The sequence below is a fragment of the Canis lupus genome, chromosome 11 (assembly GCF_003254725.2).
Source record: "Canis lupus dingo isolate Sandy chromosome 11, ASM325472v2, whole genome shotgun sequence".
Lineage (NCBI taxonomy): Eukaryota > Metazoa > Chordata > Mammalia > Carnivora > Canidae > Canis > Canis lupus.
In genome coordinates this window covers 41,974,092-41,990,968 of record NC_064253.1, presented here as the reverse complement: position 1 = coordinate 41,990,968, position 16,877 = coordinate 41,974,092, and the positions used below count along the sequence as shown (strand labels likewise).

The 16,877-nt window shown below is 37.9% G+C and overlaps 1 protein-coding gene across 23 annotated transcripts in view; it reads left to right on the top strand.

Moving 5' to 3' along the window:
- Positions 1–16,877, top strand: part of ELAVL2 (ELAV like RNA binding protein 2) — a 143,056-nt gene that overhangs the window by 103,363 nt on the left and 22,816 nt on the right. The window lies entirely within an intron of this gene.

Genomic DNA, 16,877 nt, shown 5'->3' with positions numbered 1-16,877 from the left:
AATTTCATAGAATGTTCACGTGTTGCAAAATAGTCTTTTTTCTTTGTCCCAGTCATTTAAAAATGTAAAAATCATTCTTAGCTCAGAGATCATAAAAAACAACCGACAAGTTGGATGTGGTCCATGGGCTCTGTTCTGACTCTGCTCTAACTTTGAGGAGACTGATTGGACATGCTTAGATGTCACACATGTTATTTTTCCTGTTATACTTTTCAAGGCAATTGGTCAGTAATTTGTGGATATTTTCTGGCTTTTGTGAATTTTCAAAATGCCAACATAAAAGTTAATATAATTTGCAGTATAGATTTCCTTTCCTTTAGAAAATAAAAGGTTGGGGGTGGGGGGTTGTCTGGGTGGCTCAATTGGTTAAGCGTCTGCTTTTGACTGGTACTGGGATTGAGCCCTGTGTCAGCCTCCCTGCTCAGTGAGGAATCTGCTTCTCCCTCTGCCCTTGCCCCTGCCCCGTGCTCATGCTCTCTCTCTTTTTCTATCAAATAAATAAAATCTTAAAAAAAAAAAAAAAAAAGAATTTGCTTCTGGCAAATGCTTAGTGCACATGCCATCAATTTTGCCTCTCCTGCCCAGTGCAGACATTGCCAATCAATCATGGCAGTCTTTCTCAGTTAGTCTAGATGTAGCACCCAAATATTTTTCAAAATAGTGTTCCAGACAACCTCTATCAATTGACTCAAGCTGGAACCTATTTTCCACCCTTGATTTAAGAAGTTGGCTCACACTATAGCCTGAAGTGGTAAGGGGAAGCTAGTCAAGGCTGACTATGGCATCCATCTTGCTTAGAGACTCGTCTAGAAGATTTCTGCTCATTTTTTCAGAAGTCTGGAAATGCAGTGTCATCTTTGTGCTTAAACGTTGCTTCTCTCAGAATTGTCAGCTTAAGGTAATTCATTAGCCCTGGGTAGTTTTGACATCTCATTCTTTATATTTATTGGCCCGTAGGAAAAATGCCTCCTAGTTCTGTCTCATTTAAAGGGAACTGTATGAGGAGCTCCCAGATATATTTGGATGTAAGATGTCCAAGAATTCTACATGTTTCTTGAGTAAGGAAATGTCTTTTGAAAATATTAACCCTTCAGCCAGAAAAAGAGCTGGTTGTTACGCTACCAGAATTTGAGGGAAAAAATTAGATTTCTTATAGTCTATAAGCACAAAGACTTACGACTGATACTTGTTTTTTTTTTTTTTTATACTTGTTTTTTAATCTGGATTGCTTTTTTCAATTTCCATTCTTCTCTGCACACTTTTTGTCACAAAGGTTAACTTTTTACTAGTAATGTTAAGCACTATTACTATTAAGTAATCATCAAATGCTACTAAAAAAAAGACTTCTAGTACCCAGTCACCTTCAGATTGTTTTGTGTGTTCTCTGTCCTACTGAAGATTTTTGTAGGCCTACCCATGTTAGATTTATTTTCAGAATTGCTGCTAATTTATCTTTCTGTTGAGGTCCTGAGCTGTGGTTAAGAAGAAATTGGAGTAGATTGCTCAAACCAGAGCATACTCTTCTCCATTCTAGAAAAAGTCACCCATACCTCATTCTAGGGAAGTCCGTTCTTTTGCTGAGTTCTTTTGCAATAATGTCTACAAGAAGGCAGAAATGCAGGGGAAATGGGTTGCCAGAGAATGAATTTCCATGGCCTGCGAGGAGACCATTGATGACAGCTGCTTCCTCTTTGCCCATTGCCCGGCTTTCTCTTCAGGGCCCAGCTGCTCGGGCAGCATATGTAGAAGAAAGGACAGTAATGCCTTGTGGCTTTTAAACTGTGACATCTGCTACTTCTCTTCTGATTTTCTGAAATGGGGGTGGGAGTGGTGGGGAAGCAGCAGGCTACTTCTTTCCCCGCCCCCATTTGGTTCCTGTAAAAATATCAGATAACAGCTGGTATCCTCAATTTGGCCCAGATTTCTCTGAGAGGCAAAGCAGACCATTTTCCAAAACTACAGAGCACCATTTTTGTCTGTTTGTTCTTTGTGTGGTTTTTCTTTCTTATTTTCAGTGAGACATGTTTTATGTTCTTAGACAACATCTTGAGCCAGTTTTTTCCTCATGTTGGCTGCTTTAAGTACCTTTTGGAAGCTGCGTTTAAACCATTCCATTCCCTGGGATACTATTCCGTAAATGAGCCTTTTTATCCTTCTTGCAGTCCATCCTGGTGGTTGTTGTCGGGCTAAACTTACACACTTACCTCATGTTACTTCTCACTCAGACGTCTCTTATTTTTCCCTACTCCTATACCATGTCATTTGACTTAACTTTGGAGTTGACCCAGCATTATCACTGCTTTCTATGGTGGTCAGATGGGCTCTTTACTGGCAGGCTGATCTTCTCAGTCTCTTTCACGCTGCTTTAGTTGAATAGCAGCCTCTCCCCATCTATGGGAGCCCATCTGAAGTTCTTCCTTCAGCCACTGCCTGGCTGGGCTCTGCCCCCAATAAAAGAGTTGAGACCTTAGTCCGAAAAGAGTTTGACTAAGACCAGGCCCTTAAAGACAAAACTTGTATATTTAATATGTCAAAACTCTTTCCCTTTAGAAAGCTGTGGTAGACTAATTAATACATACATCATATACAAGTATACAACTGTTTGTGTTCTTCTCGTCTTCCAAGCCATCTAGCATTTAGTGTGCATATGGTGGAATTCTTAGTAATTGGAATATTGAAACAGTGAATCAAGTGGTGTGAAAGGTGGTTTATTTAGCAGTTTCTCCTGGGGCTTCCTAATAGCATTAGCCCAGTAGGGTTTTGTGCAATAGATGGAGAGTGTGTTGAATAATGACAAATATTCAGTATTTTTGCAATGAGTGAAGCAGAGTCCCTCAGGCACTGAGAAATTTTTAAGGCATTTATTCCTAAACTTGGTTGCATCGGATTCAGCAGAAGTGAGTTAGAAATGCAGGTTCTGGGGCCCACTTCAGAACTACTGGGTTAGTGTCCAGAGGTGAGATGCAGGAATCTGCCTTTTATATGCTTTGTGATTAGTAACAGCAAGTCTAAGGCCTAGCATTACGAACCACCAAAATGTACCTTTTCTCAATAGGTGGGTTCTCTGTTTGGTATTTTTGCATGCAAAGTTAAGTTTGTTTCCATTCTTTACCTTGATAATCTTCTTGTGGGTAATTCCCCTGAGCGTGCTGAATGATAGATAGTTCAGCATTCAGAGTAAAAAGGTAGTTCACACCATCTTCACTTTTTAAAAAGTATGGTTTAGGAATTAGAAAAACTTTAATACGTTCACCTTATGTTAGAACTGTATTTATTATAAATAGCAGCATTCATAGGTGTAAGTTTCAAAGTGATTAGTCTCTTCTCCTAAAGATCAGTATTTTCCTGATTGGGTCAATGTTTTGGCAGCTTACCTTGCTGGTGATGACACCATTTCTGAGCTACATGGGAGTCAGTCATGATTAAACCCTGCCCACATTGTTCCTGATACTGAGATGGTAAATTAAGTGTGAAGAATTAAAAATGTTTTTAACTTCTTATATTAGGAAGGATAGTGAAAAGATAGTTTGTGCATAGTTCAGGTGTAGATGGTGGGAATCTTCTCAGACCACTGTCAAAATGTATGCGGGGGGGAATCTCATCAAGAGCCCTCATCTCCATGGGAACCCTTCGTTCTCAGGACCATTTGGCATCTTAGTGGTTGTGGTCACTGTGTTCAGTCCTCATGTTCTTTTTCTGTTTTGTTTTTAGGGGGTCTCAAGTACTTATAAAATCTAAATCAGTATATGAAACATTTATGGCTTCAAGCCAGTACTCCTCTCTCCCAAGGGAAAATGCCTTTTTTTTTTTTTTTTTGCCTAGGTTAATGATTATCAGACTTAAATCCATAATTAGTGGAGTAAAATACTGAATATTCCTTAAAAAATCTTATACATCAAGTACTGTGAATAGGTGATGGAGATTTTTTCCTCCCAGCATCACTCCCAACTTCTGCCTCTCCTGCAAGGGATGTAGGAAAGTGGGAGTTTTTTATCTCAGGAATAGAAATTCATGGCTTCTCTGCCCTACTGAAGAAAAATCCCTATTTTTTGGAATTATTTGGGAATATTACCAGCATGGAAAAACTGTCTTAATTTGGTTTTGACTAAAAAGATTCTTAATCATTCATACATAAACCAGCCTAAATTTCACCTTTGCTTAAAAGCTATTAATTGATACACATTAATGTGAAATTTCTTATATTAAAATAACCAAACCACCATTTAAGGTAATAAGGACAAACTGTTAAAGAAATTGGATTACTAAATATGGATAGTATCTATTTCTTAAAGTGTTCAGGTAAAGAACAAATAAGATAATAAACTTTTATTCTGAGCCATGTTGCTTTAAATTGTTACATTTATATCTTTTCCTAACCTATCCTTTTTCTAGTAACTGTGGTATTCACAGACTTCTTTTGTACTTGTTTGGCATGAACTATATCCTTAATATAAGAGAAATATAGAACTACATTTCAGAGATTTTAGTCTTCCTGACATTGATAAAGTGACTTTACTGGCTGTGTGCTCTTGGACAAGTCTTTTAATCATTAAAGTTTCCATTTTATCTGTAAAATTTATTCATCACTGAGTATGTATATTGCCTGCTTTTTATTTTTTATTATTATTTTTTAAATTTATTTTTTATTGGTGTACAATTTACTAACATACAGAATAACCCCCAGTGCCCGTCACCCATTCACTCCCACCCCCCGCCCTCCTCCCCTTCTACCACCCCTAGTTTGTTTCCCAGAGTTAGCAGTCTTTACGTTCTGTCTCCCTTTCTGATATTTCCCACACATTTCTTCTCCCTTCCCTTATATTCCCTTTCACTATTATTTATATTCCCCAAATGAATGAGAACATATGTTTGTCCTTCTCCGACTGACTTACTTCACTCAGCATAATACCCTCCAATTACCTGCTTTTTAAAAAAAAATTTTCCATGTTCTGCCAAGTTGTGTATTATAAGAAAAGGTGTAACTATTTAATAAATAGTTAAAGAACTCATGGTTATCATGGAATGATTTAGTTAGTAATAAAATGCAGGACCCTATCCTGAAGACAGCAGTTTTAACTGTTTCTCTTTATCATTGTTGAAAATTTAGCAGCCACAGTAAAATTTGCTTTGGGAAACAGTTCTCTAGCTCAAACGTGTTTTTGGTACAGAATTATTGGGAAGGGGATTGGTTCTCATTTATCATTGTAAACCCTTCTTTTATAAAATTTAATTCTGAAATGCTGCATAAATCATAGATTCTTCACTGTAGAGAAGGAAATAGCATGGAAGTAGAAATACAAGTGAGGTTAGGCTTGCCACCTGGTAGGTGCTCTGTTAGAATATCTGCAGCACCATTTTGGGATATTTGAGACAAGTGAGTTTCATAATAGCAGTAATGCTGAGAGTTCACACTTTTGTAGGGAAGTTTGAAAGCAGACGTTCAGGGAACCACATAGAATTAGCTAGAGTGGTAAGCAAGGGGAGAAATGCAGAAAGGAGCCAGAGAGCACTGAGAGATTAGAAAATGTGGGTGTGCCATGCCAAGGTTTTATATTATAGGTGAGGAGAACCACCAAAGAGTTCTGAGCAGGGTAATGATGGATTGGACTTAAGTATTTGTTAGGAAGGGAAGATCTGTTTGTTATAAACTCCATGTCTCTCTGAGCATCCCAGGCTAGCCTAGAGTTCTTTTGGCTTATATAAATCGATTTTATTTAGGTGTTTGTGGAAATGTGGGCTTTACAAACTTAAAAGCATCTCCTGTAAAGTACCCCACATTTTAGTACTGCTGCATATAGATCATTTACCTTTTACTTTGACCAGTTTTGGAAAATTCTAAAGTAATAATCTGAAGGACAGGCTTCAAATTAACTGACAACTTTTGAGATGTCTGACCAGCCAAATAACACTTTAGGTTAACTTTTGTTTGTGGAGGGACAAAAAAGTGGGAAAAGTGCCTGCCAGGAGTGGAAATGAGAATGGTAGGTGAGTGAATAATTTCTTTACCTTTTTAAAAAAGACTAAATGTATTGTAACTTCATTTTTAACCCATGGCCTGGAACTTTCTGAAGACATGTGCCAGGTTTTACCAGTATATTGCTGCATCTGATTATCAGAAGTTCTTCAATGCATTTAAATAAAACTCTTATATCTATATTGAGTCCAGTTTATATAGTTTTTATTTGACATAAAGAATAAGATTTTTAAAATAAGGTATTAGTTGTATAATGCGTATCATGTGTTTGCAGAATACTCAACTTGTGAGCTTGAAAAAAAATTTTTTTTTAATGCAGAACACCATAGGTTTTTACTTTGGGTGGCCTAGAGAGTGTGGGTAGGTGACCTAGCCTAGTCTTGAACTTCATTGTCCCAATTCAAGCCTGTTTGTGTTATGCCTGCGTCTTCCAAGCTCTCTTCATAGTAGAAATGACATTTGAAGAATTCCAGAGAGCAATAACTTGGCATTATCTGAATGGTTTTTCTATAGATAATGTTTTCATGGTTGCTGGAGCAAAGGCTGAGCCTGCACAGAGGGATGGGTGAGGAGGAAGGTCCTGGTGGTAGTGTCTGCTTCCTTCCTGCCTGTCCCTGCTTGTGAACCACAGGGCAGGGTGGTGGGGGGTGGGGGGTGAGTGTCTCAGGATTGAATCCATCTTTCTTAGGAGGGAGTTCATAGATGATTATATTATCCAAGCCTCTGCCTGTTTTTCTGCCTGTTTCATAAATGTGTATCAGCAAAGGCATTTCTGCTTGGCACTGTTAACACTTCATTTTTCCTGCTCTTTAAGGGTACGGTAGCGCAGGGCTTGTTGTCTTTCATTTGTGATTTGGGAGAAGTACTATGAGGTAGTTTGGTGGCTTCTATCTGATCTACCAAGCTACCTTGAGAGTTTAAGATAGGTATGCTAACTTCTGAAGAAGGGTGCCTTAATTTCTTGCTCTACTTTTCATAGTAGTTGCATAGGACTTTTATCTTTTTACTTGTCTGGATTTATGCAAAAACAATGGTTTCTTGTAGGCAAATATTCCTCCCCCCACCCTTTTAAAGATTTTATTAGAGAGCACAAGAGGTGAGTGGGAGATGCAAAGGGAGAAGCATACTCCCCACTGAGTAGGGAGCCTGATATGAAGCTTAATCCCAGTCCCTGAAATCCTGACCTGAGCCAAAGGCAGATGCTCAACAGACTGAGCCACTCAGGTGTCCCAGGCAGATACTCCTTTTGACCAGAGAAAAGCAGGTCAGGTTAAGGGACTTGTTCTCAAACACAGTACGTCTAACGGTACCCTAGGAACAGAAATGTAAGATCATGTTGGGTGATGCTGGTGGCTTTTATTGTGTTCTTTCTACCTCATATTATTGATATTCAAATGTTTTCCTATGAAACTGATTATAGGTACTGCTACAAACAAATGGAATATTCCCTTGGGGACCTTAATTTGGGTCTTTTACTGTCTTGAGACTTTCTGGATCAGATCTGTTATGTGTGAGGAAGTGGAACTGTTGTTAGCAGTGGAAAAACTCTGTCTTTTGGCTGAGTGCTGGAGACAGCCATACCTCCAGGTTGAGAGGAAAACTGATGTCTGGAGGTCATGTTCAGCAGATGGGCAAGTCCACATAGATTTAAGTATTTTGATGGTAACTGGAAAGTAAAGGAATTTAGTAACTCTCTGGATCTCTGTTCTATAGGAGACTACCCATTCAATAATGTTTTTCTGGTAGGTTGTGGCAAGCCTCAGATGCAAGTTTACAAGTTACAGAAAGTGCGTTTGTCATTCTTTAAGTTTGTGTGTAGTCTTTACAAAAGCATGTTTGGTCCATTTTCTTTTACCTCTGCCATATTATCCTGCCATTGCCCTTATCGTCAGTTCTAAGCCACAGATACTACATCAGACTTGTGGGGGTTTTCTTCGGGAAGCTTCTTGATATACTGCTTATGATGAAGCAGGAAAGAGGGCTGTGTTTTGAAAACTGTACAGGCAGTCTGTTACTTGTGTGCCCCCACCCCAAATGAGAAGCACTCATTTGAAGGTTGCATCAAGACTTTGAGCCACAGACCTGTATTTATGTCCTACTCTCTTGGTTTAGCTTTTTCATTTGTAAATGGTGGGGATGGTAACCACTACACAGTTACTGTAAATCATGTGATTTAACATCTAGAGGTAGAAAGTACTTGTGTTGGCCTGTTACTTTCAGAAAGAGAAGATCAAGAATATTAAGTTGTTTTTCAGTCTTTTCTAAAAAGTGGTGTTTTGAAATCAAGCTGGGGAAGAGTTGAAAATTGCCACTTTTTCTCTGAAGAAAGTAGTCACCCTATCTAGTTTGTTGGTTTAATTTTGTTGGATATTTTAAAAACTATAGTTACCTTGTGCTATAAAAAAGTGGGTTGTGGACAAAAATCAATAAATCATGCTAATGTGCTCTATTTTTTGGTCATTAGTATAAAGTTACCTCATCCCACAGGAATGAGAAGTATAATCCTTCCTGCATAGGTTCTGGGATTGCTAATGAGTCTTAAAATGACCCTCACTGACCTTCAGGTTAGTAGCGGGAGAAGGGCAAGGAAAGCAGAGTTACCTGCATGGTCCTGGAAACCAATCATCCAGAAAATGCTTTCATTTCCACAAATTTGTTAAAAGACTATTCAGAAATTTGACTATTCCTGCTTGTTTCACCCCAGCAACCCTGTCTATATACCTAGAAAGATTCTGGAGTCATTGAGAGTGGCTCTGACCTCATAGAATTAAGCACAGCAGCCTTTTGCACAGACCAGCCAAGCTGATGAACTCCTATCCAGCTGAGCCCCATCTAGTCAGGCTGATTTTTGGAAATACCTTGGAATGAGTTATATGGGCTTTGTTTTACATTTACATTTTAGTATTTGTTGGTGATTTATATTCATATATACTTTACTTTCAAGCTACCTGTGAGTTTTTTACTCATTTGGAAACCAATATTGATGGGTGATAAGGAGAGCTTGACACTGTAATTTTTATGAGCTAGTTTCTAGAAATCCTGAATATGCCCTGGAATTGGAGGATTACCTATTTAAAATCCTTCTATATGAGGAACTGCTAGAACATTAATGTTCATCAGAATCCCTGGGGTGAGGTGGTTGATAAAATGTATATTTCTGACCCTAATCAAAACTTACTGAATCTGATTATCTGCTGAGTGAGAGCAGAGATTGTATTTTAACCAGTCATTACCGGTGATTGTTAATAGGTTGATGGTCTGACCTGAGGACCATCATTTGGTAGATCCTAGTGATTTTGAACTTGGATAGGTTTGTGGTGCTTGTTTCAAAAACAAATCTACATGTAAATAAAATTTTCATTTGTGGGTTCTATCGTAAATTGTCTGGAATACTTGTGGTTAACAGATGTACTTTTATAATGCTGGATTTACCTAAATAATATTTTCTTTGTCTCTCTCTCAAAAACACACAGGGTACTCATTTTCAGAGCATTTTAGTGTCATTAAATACTTCTAGCATTACAAGTACATAAATGTCATTTAATATTTGATTCTGAGGGTAGAGAGTTTGCAGTATGGTTCTTCTGGGGCTCATTCATTTAAAATGGGTATTTCATATTAGTATAGAGATTGGGAGTTGAATTATATGATTCAAGATGGATTGTGAATCAGAATATGGAAGTTGCCTTTAAAAGGCAATAAAAATTTATTTCCTATTAATAGGCTCCCAACCACACCCCTTTTTTCCCCTCCCCAGTATTTGGTTGGTTGAACTTTGCTTGTCAGGGTTTGAATAAATGGGAATTTGCTCTTTTATCATAAAGACTCTCCCAGATAACATGTTATAAATATTTAAAGTAAAAAAAATTTACTGTATATTACCTTAATTTAGAAACCTTTTGACCTATTTGGCAATTTTGTCCCAAGGCTGTGTGAAGGCAGTGCATACTGTCACCAGAAGGCTTAGAATGGCTCTGTTCTCAGATTTGCAAAAATGGGTTAATAAGTAATTGTCATCAACTTACAGGATTTTCCGTAGTGTTCTTCATTAACCAGTGTCTTGGGGGAATTGTGAAATATGCATTGTCTGCACACTGCTGGCACACAAAGTCAAATGAGCTGTGAAGGTGAGGGCTAAAAACACCCCTCTCACCTTTGTATTTTGTCCTCTGAGTATTAAAGAACATTGATCTACCAAGTGGCAAAGGGGGTACTATTTGGCGGTTTAATTACAGCCAGTGAATGTTATTGATGCTATCAATCAGCAAGACCCAGGGAAAGGGCATGGTGCCAGACCATTCGGTGCTCCCGACAGTGTAATTAAATACTGCAGGACTGGATTCTCAAGGTAAAGTGAGGTGCTTCCACACATCTGAAGCAGGAGAACACTTTGTCTTGCAGCACAGGTAAACGTGGTTATCGTCTCCGACTGCTCCTCTTTAAATTTTTGGAGGAGTTTATGAATGGCAGTGATACAGTCTGTTCATTGTGTACAGGTAAGGTTGTCCATGTTTTCCTTAAAACCCTCTTTCTTGTAAAAATCTTCACAACTGTCCTACAAAAGCCTTTAGGAATATAGTAATTACTTTCTGTTAAAGCTGTTTGGGGGATATACAGCTCAGGTGTCTAATAGATATTTGGAGAATGAGGGATTGTCTTTGAATGAGACTATTAGTCCTGCAAATCAGTTCATTTAAAAAAGCTTTCCCTGTGATTATTCTCTAATGTCTAATCATGTTGAGAGAAAAATATCTTGGTAGGTTGAAGTTATAAAACATTCAGTAATATTTCAGGGGTTATTCCTTTTAAATTATCTATTGAATAAATTTTTCATCATTGTATAACTTATGTCAGGTCCACAAAATATATGTTGGTAAAACTTTTTTTGGCTCTGGGGAAGATTTATAATAACATTCATATTATCCTTTTTTTCCTTTTCTCCTATGTTATCCATGTGTTTCACACACAAATTTTCATCTAGGTCTGTTTGAGAGACAAATGCCATAGGCAACCAAAAGTTTTGTTACAGTCATTTTATTTAAATGATGTATAGTTTATACTCATTAAGGCTTACCAAAGACCGGCTCCCCTTGAAAGGAAGTGTTTTCCTTTTTGTGCATATATGTGTGTACATATACACATACACACATTAGATTCCTGACAGTTGGGTTAAATCAGGCCCGAAAACATTTCTGGAGTGTTTTCAGTTTAGTTGTAATGTAGTGGGTTACAAACTGTTTTTACATTTACAACAGGTGTTTGAAGGAAGATTGTTAGAACTTTCCCTTGGATGTTTGAGGATAATTTTTAAAGAACATTAAAGGTTTAGTAAAAGTGGTTACTTCATCTTCAAGAGTCTAATCCCGTTAAGGCCTTTTCTATTATATGGAATCATAGCAAGTTCAGCAGTTAGTTTCCAAGTTTGTATAGAAGGGCATATGATTTATTTATTTAGTTTTTAGGGCATATGCTTTAAAAGTTATTAATGTCCATCATGCCTGTGCTTCCCCCCCCCCCGACAAAGATATCAAATGTGATATTAAAAAAGTAATTGCAAATTGTTTTTTTAAAGACCATACAATCTTGGATAGGGCACATCTGTGAGTAATGAAGTACTTAATTCTCCAAGTGTTTTGAGTGTCTAGTATGACCCAGTCAGCCTTGCTAAAAGGTTGGAGCCATGCTAAAATATGACAAGATGTCGTCTTGTCTCCCATCCAAGTACTAACCAGGCCCAACCCTGCTTAGCTTCCGAGATCAAATGAGATCGGGTGCGTTCAGGGTGGTATGGCCGTAGACTGTCGTCTTGTCCTTGATGTCATTGTGTAGTAGGGAGAGATAGCACTTTATATGATTTTTTTTTTTTTTTTTGATGTATGATAAGCTAATGCAGAGCACAATGGGAATGGTTATGTTACTGGCTGTTGAGAAGCCTCTTCAATGGTTTCAGAGGTGATAGGGTTTTGCAAAATAGGGTTTATCTCCTAGAGAAAGAAGACAGGTATTACACATGAAAGAATGTCTCATCCAAAGGTACAGAGGCCTTTATGTGACATGTACTTTTTGGAAGAAACTTGGAAACTGTATACTCATTCTGTCAAATATTAACCTTCTATGAAAGTGATTGATAGGAAAATTTAATCCTACCCCCATAGTTTACATTTATCCTTTTTTAGTGAAGATCTAATTCACAAAAGGAACTATAGCAATGAATTTTATGCAGATTAATTCATTTGTTCATAGATACCTCTCTGCCTTGTTCTGCAAAGATCCATGGTAACCTGTGAGACTCATTTAAGATATTTAAAGATGGTACCAAGATGAAATTTCTCTGTGGAGTATTTAGTGTACACACAGAAATAGGATCATTATATTTTCATTACTGTATGTATAAGTAGGTCAAAGAAGACTTGGATTTCTGAACCAACATTGCGGCAAAGCAGTTTTTCTTTTAGTTATAGAAGAAAAGGGAACTTATTGTAGATGGTATTTAAATTAGCTTTTAAAATTGCCACACTGATTTTGACTATTCCACTCACCTAGCTTATGGGAAAATTATCTCCACATTGTATATGTATTTGACCTACACGTATACGTTTCTGTGGACTGTCACTCCCTGCTCATAAAAGCTTCATTGTGACATTTACAGGCTCCAGAATCTGCCCCAGCTTGCTATTACAGTGTTTTCTTTGTTTTGCAGAGATTCTTTTAGCTGGGCTCCTCATCCTTGAGTATGCAAGTCAAAGTCAAGACCCTGCCTTGGGTCATTCTCTGCCTATATATACTGCTCAATACTACTACTTGGCCATAAAAGCATTCGGTTTTTACTGTACATTACCTCTTTGGTGGTCTGCTCTCAGAGGGCAGACATCTTTGTGTTCAGAACGATTCACAAAATAAGCGTTTATTTAAAATTTTTGAATGAGGAAGTATCTATCTATTGCTTATAAGGAATAGTGAAGATGTGCTCTGTATGCTCAAAGATAGGAATATTCACATTTAAGTGAAGCCAAAAGTGAAACTGACACTTTCTGATAGGTGTTACTATTTATTGAAGACACTGTCGAGTGAAGGATATATAAAAGACTTACCTGCTTTTTCTTTTCTATAGTTAATGAGGATTTAACTATTGTTTTCCTTTTATGTGTGATTTTCTACATAACTTGCATCAGCCTTGTATCTTTGTCCTCTGTCATTTTCATGTATTCCTTTTTTTCTCTTAGACCTTAGATGGGGCTATGTTCAAGCCACAAATTTGGCTCCTTAAGAACCTCCTCCTTTTTCTACACAATACCAACCAGTGTTTGTTGACTTTTATTGTGAAACAGCTTCAGTTTGCTTCTACTGAGTACTGTGGAGACCTTTTAGGTTTAACTTTCTAACTCAGCGTTTTAATCTGTTGGTAGTGCTTTAGATCTACTAGATGGCCCAGTACTACATAAATTATATTTTAAGTTTATTTTTGGAGGTAAAATTGTAACAGGTAACTTGATAGCATGGCTTTTGTTGGAGATTGCATCTGATCAAATTTCAGAATCTTGAAAGAACCCTTAAGAAGCTACTACTGGAGAATGGTTTTCTAAGAATTGAATGAGTACGTCTATTTTTCTGTAAGCCAGTTTAACTTGTCTTGTTTCCAGTGAAGCACAGAAAGCCAGATTGTTGGACAAGCATCACACCTTCTAATCATCTTGCCTGAGAGGTACTTCAGAAGTAGCCCCTGCAGGAGGCCATGGAATATTTTCATTTAGGAGGAATTGGAGTGTCTAGTTGAGAGTGGGGCTATGAGATAGTTGCACATGTAAGAATTAGTTTCAACCCTTTAGGAACTTACAGCCTAATAACGTAAAAGCTTTGTAAGTGAATTGTCGTACTGTTACCCTGGGAGGATGCTTTGAGGTAGTTTGCTGCTCTGGCAATGTTGAAGAGGCCCCAGACACATCTGAGTATTGAGCACTAAGTACTGAGATTTCCTTTTTTTTAAGTCTCTGTAATGTCCTGCTAGTATACACAGTGATAGTGTCCAAAATGAAAAATTCACAGTACTCCTGCCAGTATTTTTTTTTCTACTGTGAAATCACATTGAGTCATTAGGTACTGATTGACTGGTGACTTGTAACCCATCCCACATTCAGAAACATACATGCAACCCTAATCTGAAATTAGGCACTGTTCCCCGAAGTCCATTTATTATTTCTGCCACTGTCTCCCTGAAATAGAGATGATTCTCTGTTTCTCCTCTGTTTCTCATTTTGCATCTAACTTTAGGCTCTAACAGATCTTTATGAGAGAGAATAAGGAAGTGGGAGGATTTAATATGCAATAGTTCGGTTAGAGAAATAAAATAAAGTTGGTGTTTTCTATCAGCCCGCTTAAAGATGCTGGTTGTTGACCTTCTATATGATAGTAAGACAGCCTTTCCTCAAGCGTCAACCAGGCTTTGGGCTTTCCAATACACTCCTCTGCCATTGTCTTACAGAATACTTACAATATTGTATTGTAATATTGTACTAATTAGTAAGGGTTAATTTTGATAATAACTGCCAGGATTTGGGAGAAGCCTTATTTTATCTTTGAACTATTTTTCAGTTAAAGTGCATAATCTTTCTTGTGCCAAATGGCCGCCTCTGTGTCTTCCTGTGTCTTCCTATGTCTTCTCAGAGATAGTTATATTTGAGTTTCTTCTTTTACAAATTGGAGATGCTAATGATAATACCCAATCCATACCTTGCTGTTAGGGTCAATTCAACTAAGTAATAGTATATGTAATATACTGAGGGGCACCTGGGTGGCTCAGTTGGTTAAGTGTCTTACTTTTAATTTTGACTTGGGTCATGATCTCAGGGTCCTCAGATCAAGCCCTGCATCAGGGCTCTGCAATCAGCAGGGAGTCTGCTTGGGATCCTCTTTCCCTTTGCCATACCTTCTCCACCTCATACCTGTGCGCTCTCTCTCTCTCTTTCTCTTAAATAGATAGATAGATAGATAGATTGATTTATCCATCCATCCATCCATCCTACTGAGACCAGTGCCTGGCACATGGTAAACATTTAATAAATGTTTGGGGCTATCATTATTTATATTGTTAAGATTTTATATATACATGAAATTCTTATAGTATGGTGAAACATAATTATGGTTCTCCAGCTCTGTGCTAATAGTTACATTTTCCCATTTAATCCTTGTGAGGTCCCTGTGAGGTAAGGACTATCATCTGTCATTAACATCAGATTGCAAAATGAAGAAATAGAGGCTTCAGATGGACCTATACAGAACTTATTTACTTCTTAGTTATATAACTGGTAAGGTAACAGAGACAGGACCTGAACTTAGCTCCATGCAGTTCTATGCCCTGGTTTTTACTACTTCATAACTTTGGACGGCTCTGGGACAAGCATCAGTTTCTGGCCACCAGTTCAGAGTATGCTCTGTTGCAGCCAGAACTTCACGAGTAATAATGCATTTTCTTTTGCCTTTAAAAGTTTTTTGACCTAGTACTAAACTAATTCATGTTTGCCTCAATTCTAGCCTATTTATATTACTTATTCTTTTTTTTTTTTTTTTTAAGTAGGCTCCACACCTAATGTGGGGTCTGAACTCATGACCCTGATGAGATTAAGTGTCCCATGCTCTACCAACTGAGCCAGCCAGGTGTCCCTTCCTTAATACTTCTGAAGATATGTGGCCAAATAAATAATCTCATTTCGTATTTTTAATGTTAACAGTAAGGGAGTCTGCTTTTCCTAACCAGTACAGAAAATTTCCTAATGCTGAGAGGGTAGGAATGAAGTCTAGTTGTTACAGCTGAAACTCCCACTTTTTTTTTTTTTTTTCCAAGCCACTTTAGTGTAATCACTTTCCAAAATATTAATGGGCTAAGTGAAGATACGGGATTGGAAATGGAGTATTAATTCCATTTGATAGATTCCTGCTTAGATTTTAGGATGACTGATGCATTGCCACTATAGTTGTAGATCAGATTTAATCCTCCACTCCCTTCAGATGTTGCATCACTTGTTTTTTATTTTTTTGTTAACGTCTTTACATACAGAGATCTTTAGAAATTTGGAAGGTGTTTTCTGCTTAAGTTGCATTTCAAGAATGCTTTACCACAGGCTCCCTGTTTGCCTTTACCAGCGGAGTCCTTGTTGAATCATGTGTTGAATCTTCATCCAGGCAGAAGCAAAATGGAAGGGCAGATGTGATCTGCTAACTTGGGTAGTATACTAAATACTTTGATACTTTCATAAAATTTTAAGAAAACTATACTTTAATAAGATACAAAGATGTAGGGCAGCCTGGGTGGCTCAGCAGTTTGGCACAGTTTGGCACCTGCCTTCAGCCCAGGGCGTGATCTTGGAGACCCGGGGTCGAGTCCCATATTGGGCTCCCTGCGTGGAGCCTGCTTCTCTCTCTGCCTGTGTCTCTGCCTCGCTTTCTCTGTGTCTCTCATGAACGAATAAATAAAATCTTAAAAAAAAATAACAAAGATATCAGGACAGTCTGTTAGACCCTCATTTAACTGATAAACGTGCATGAAACAAATTTGGTAGCATGTATGTATGTATGTATTTATTTATTTATTTATTTATTTTTTGGGGGGTAGCATTTTTAAAAAGATTTATTTATTACCGGGACACCTGAGTGGCTCAGCAGTTGAGTGTCTGCCTTCAGCTCAAGGCGTGATCCTGGTCTGGGGATCGAGTCCTGCATTGGGCTCCCTGCAAGGAGCCTGCTTCTTCCTCTATGTCTTTGCCCCTCTCTCTGTGTCTCTCATGAATAAATAAATAAAAAATCTTAAAAGATTTATTTATTATGAGACAGGGAGCACGAGGTGGGAAGGGCAGAGGGTGAGGGAGAAGCAGACTCCCCCACTGAGCAGGGAGTCCATCTGGTGGGTTTC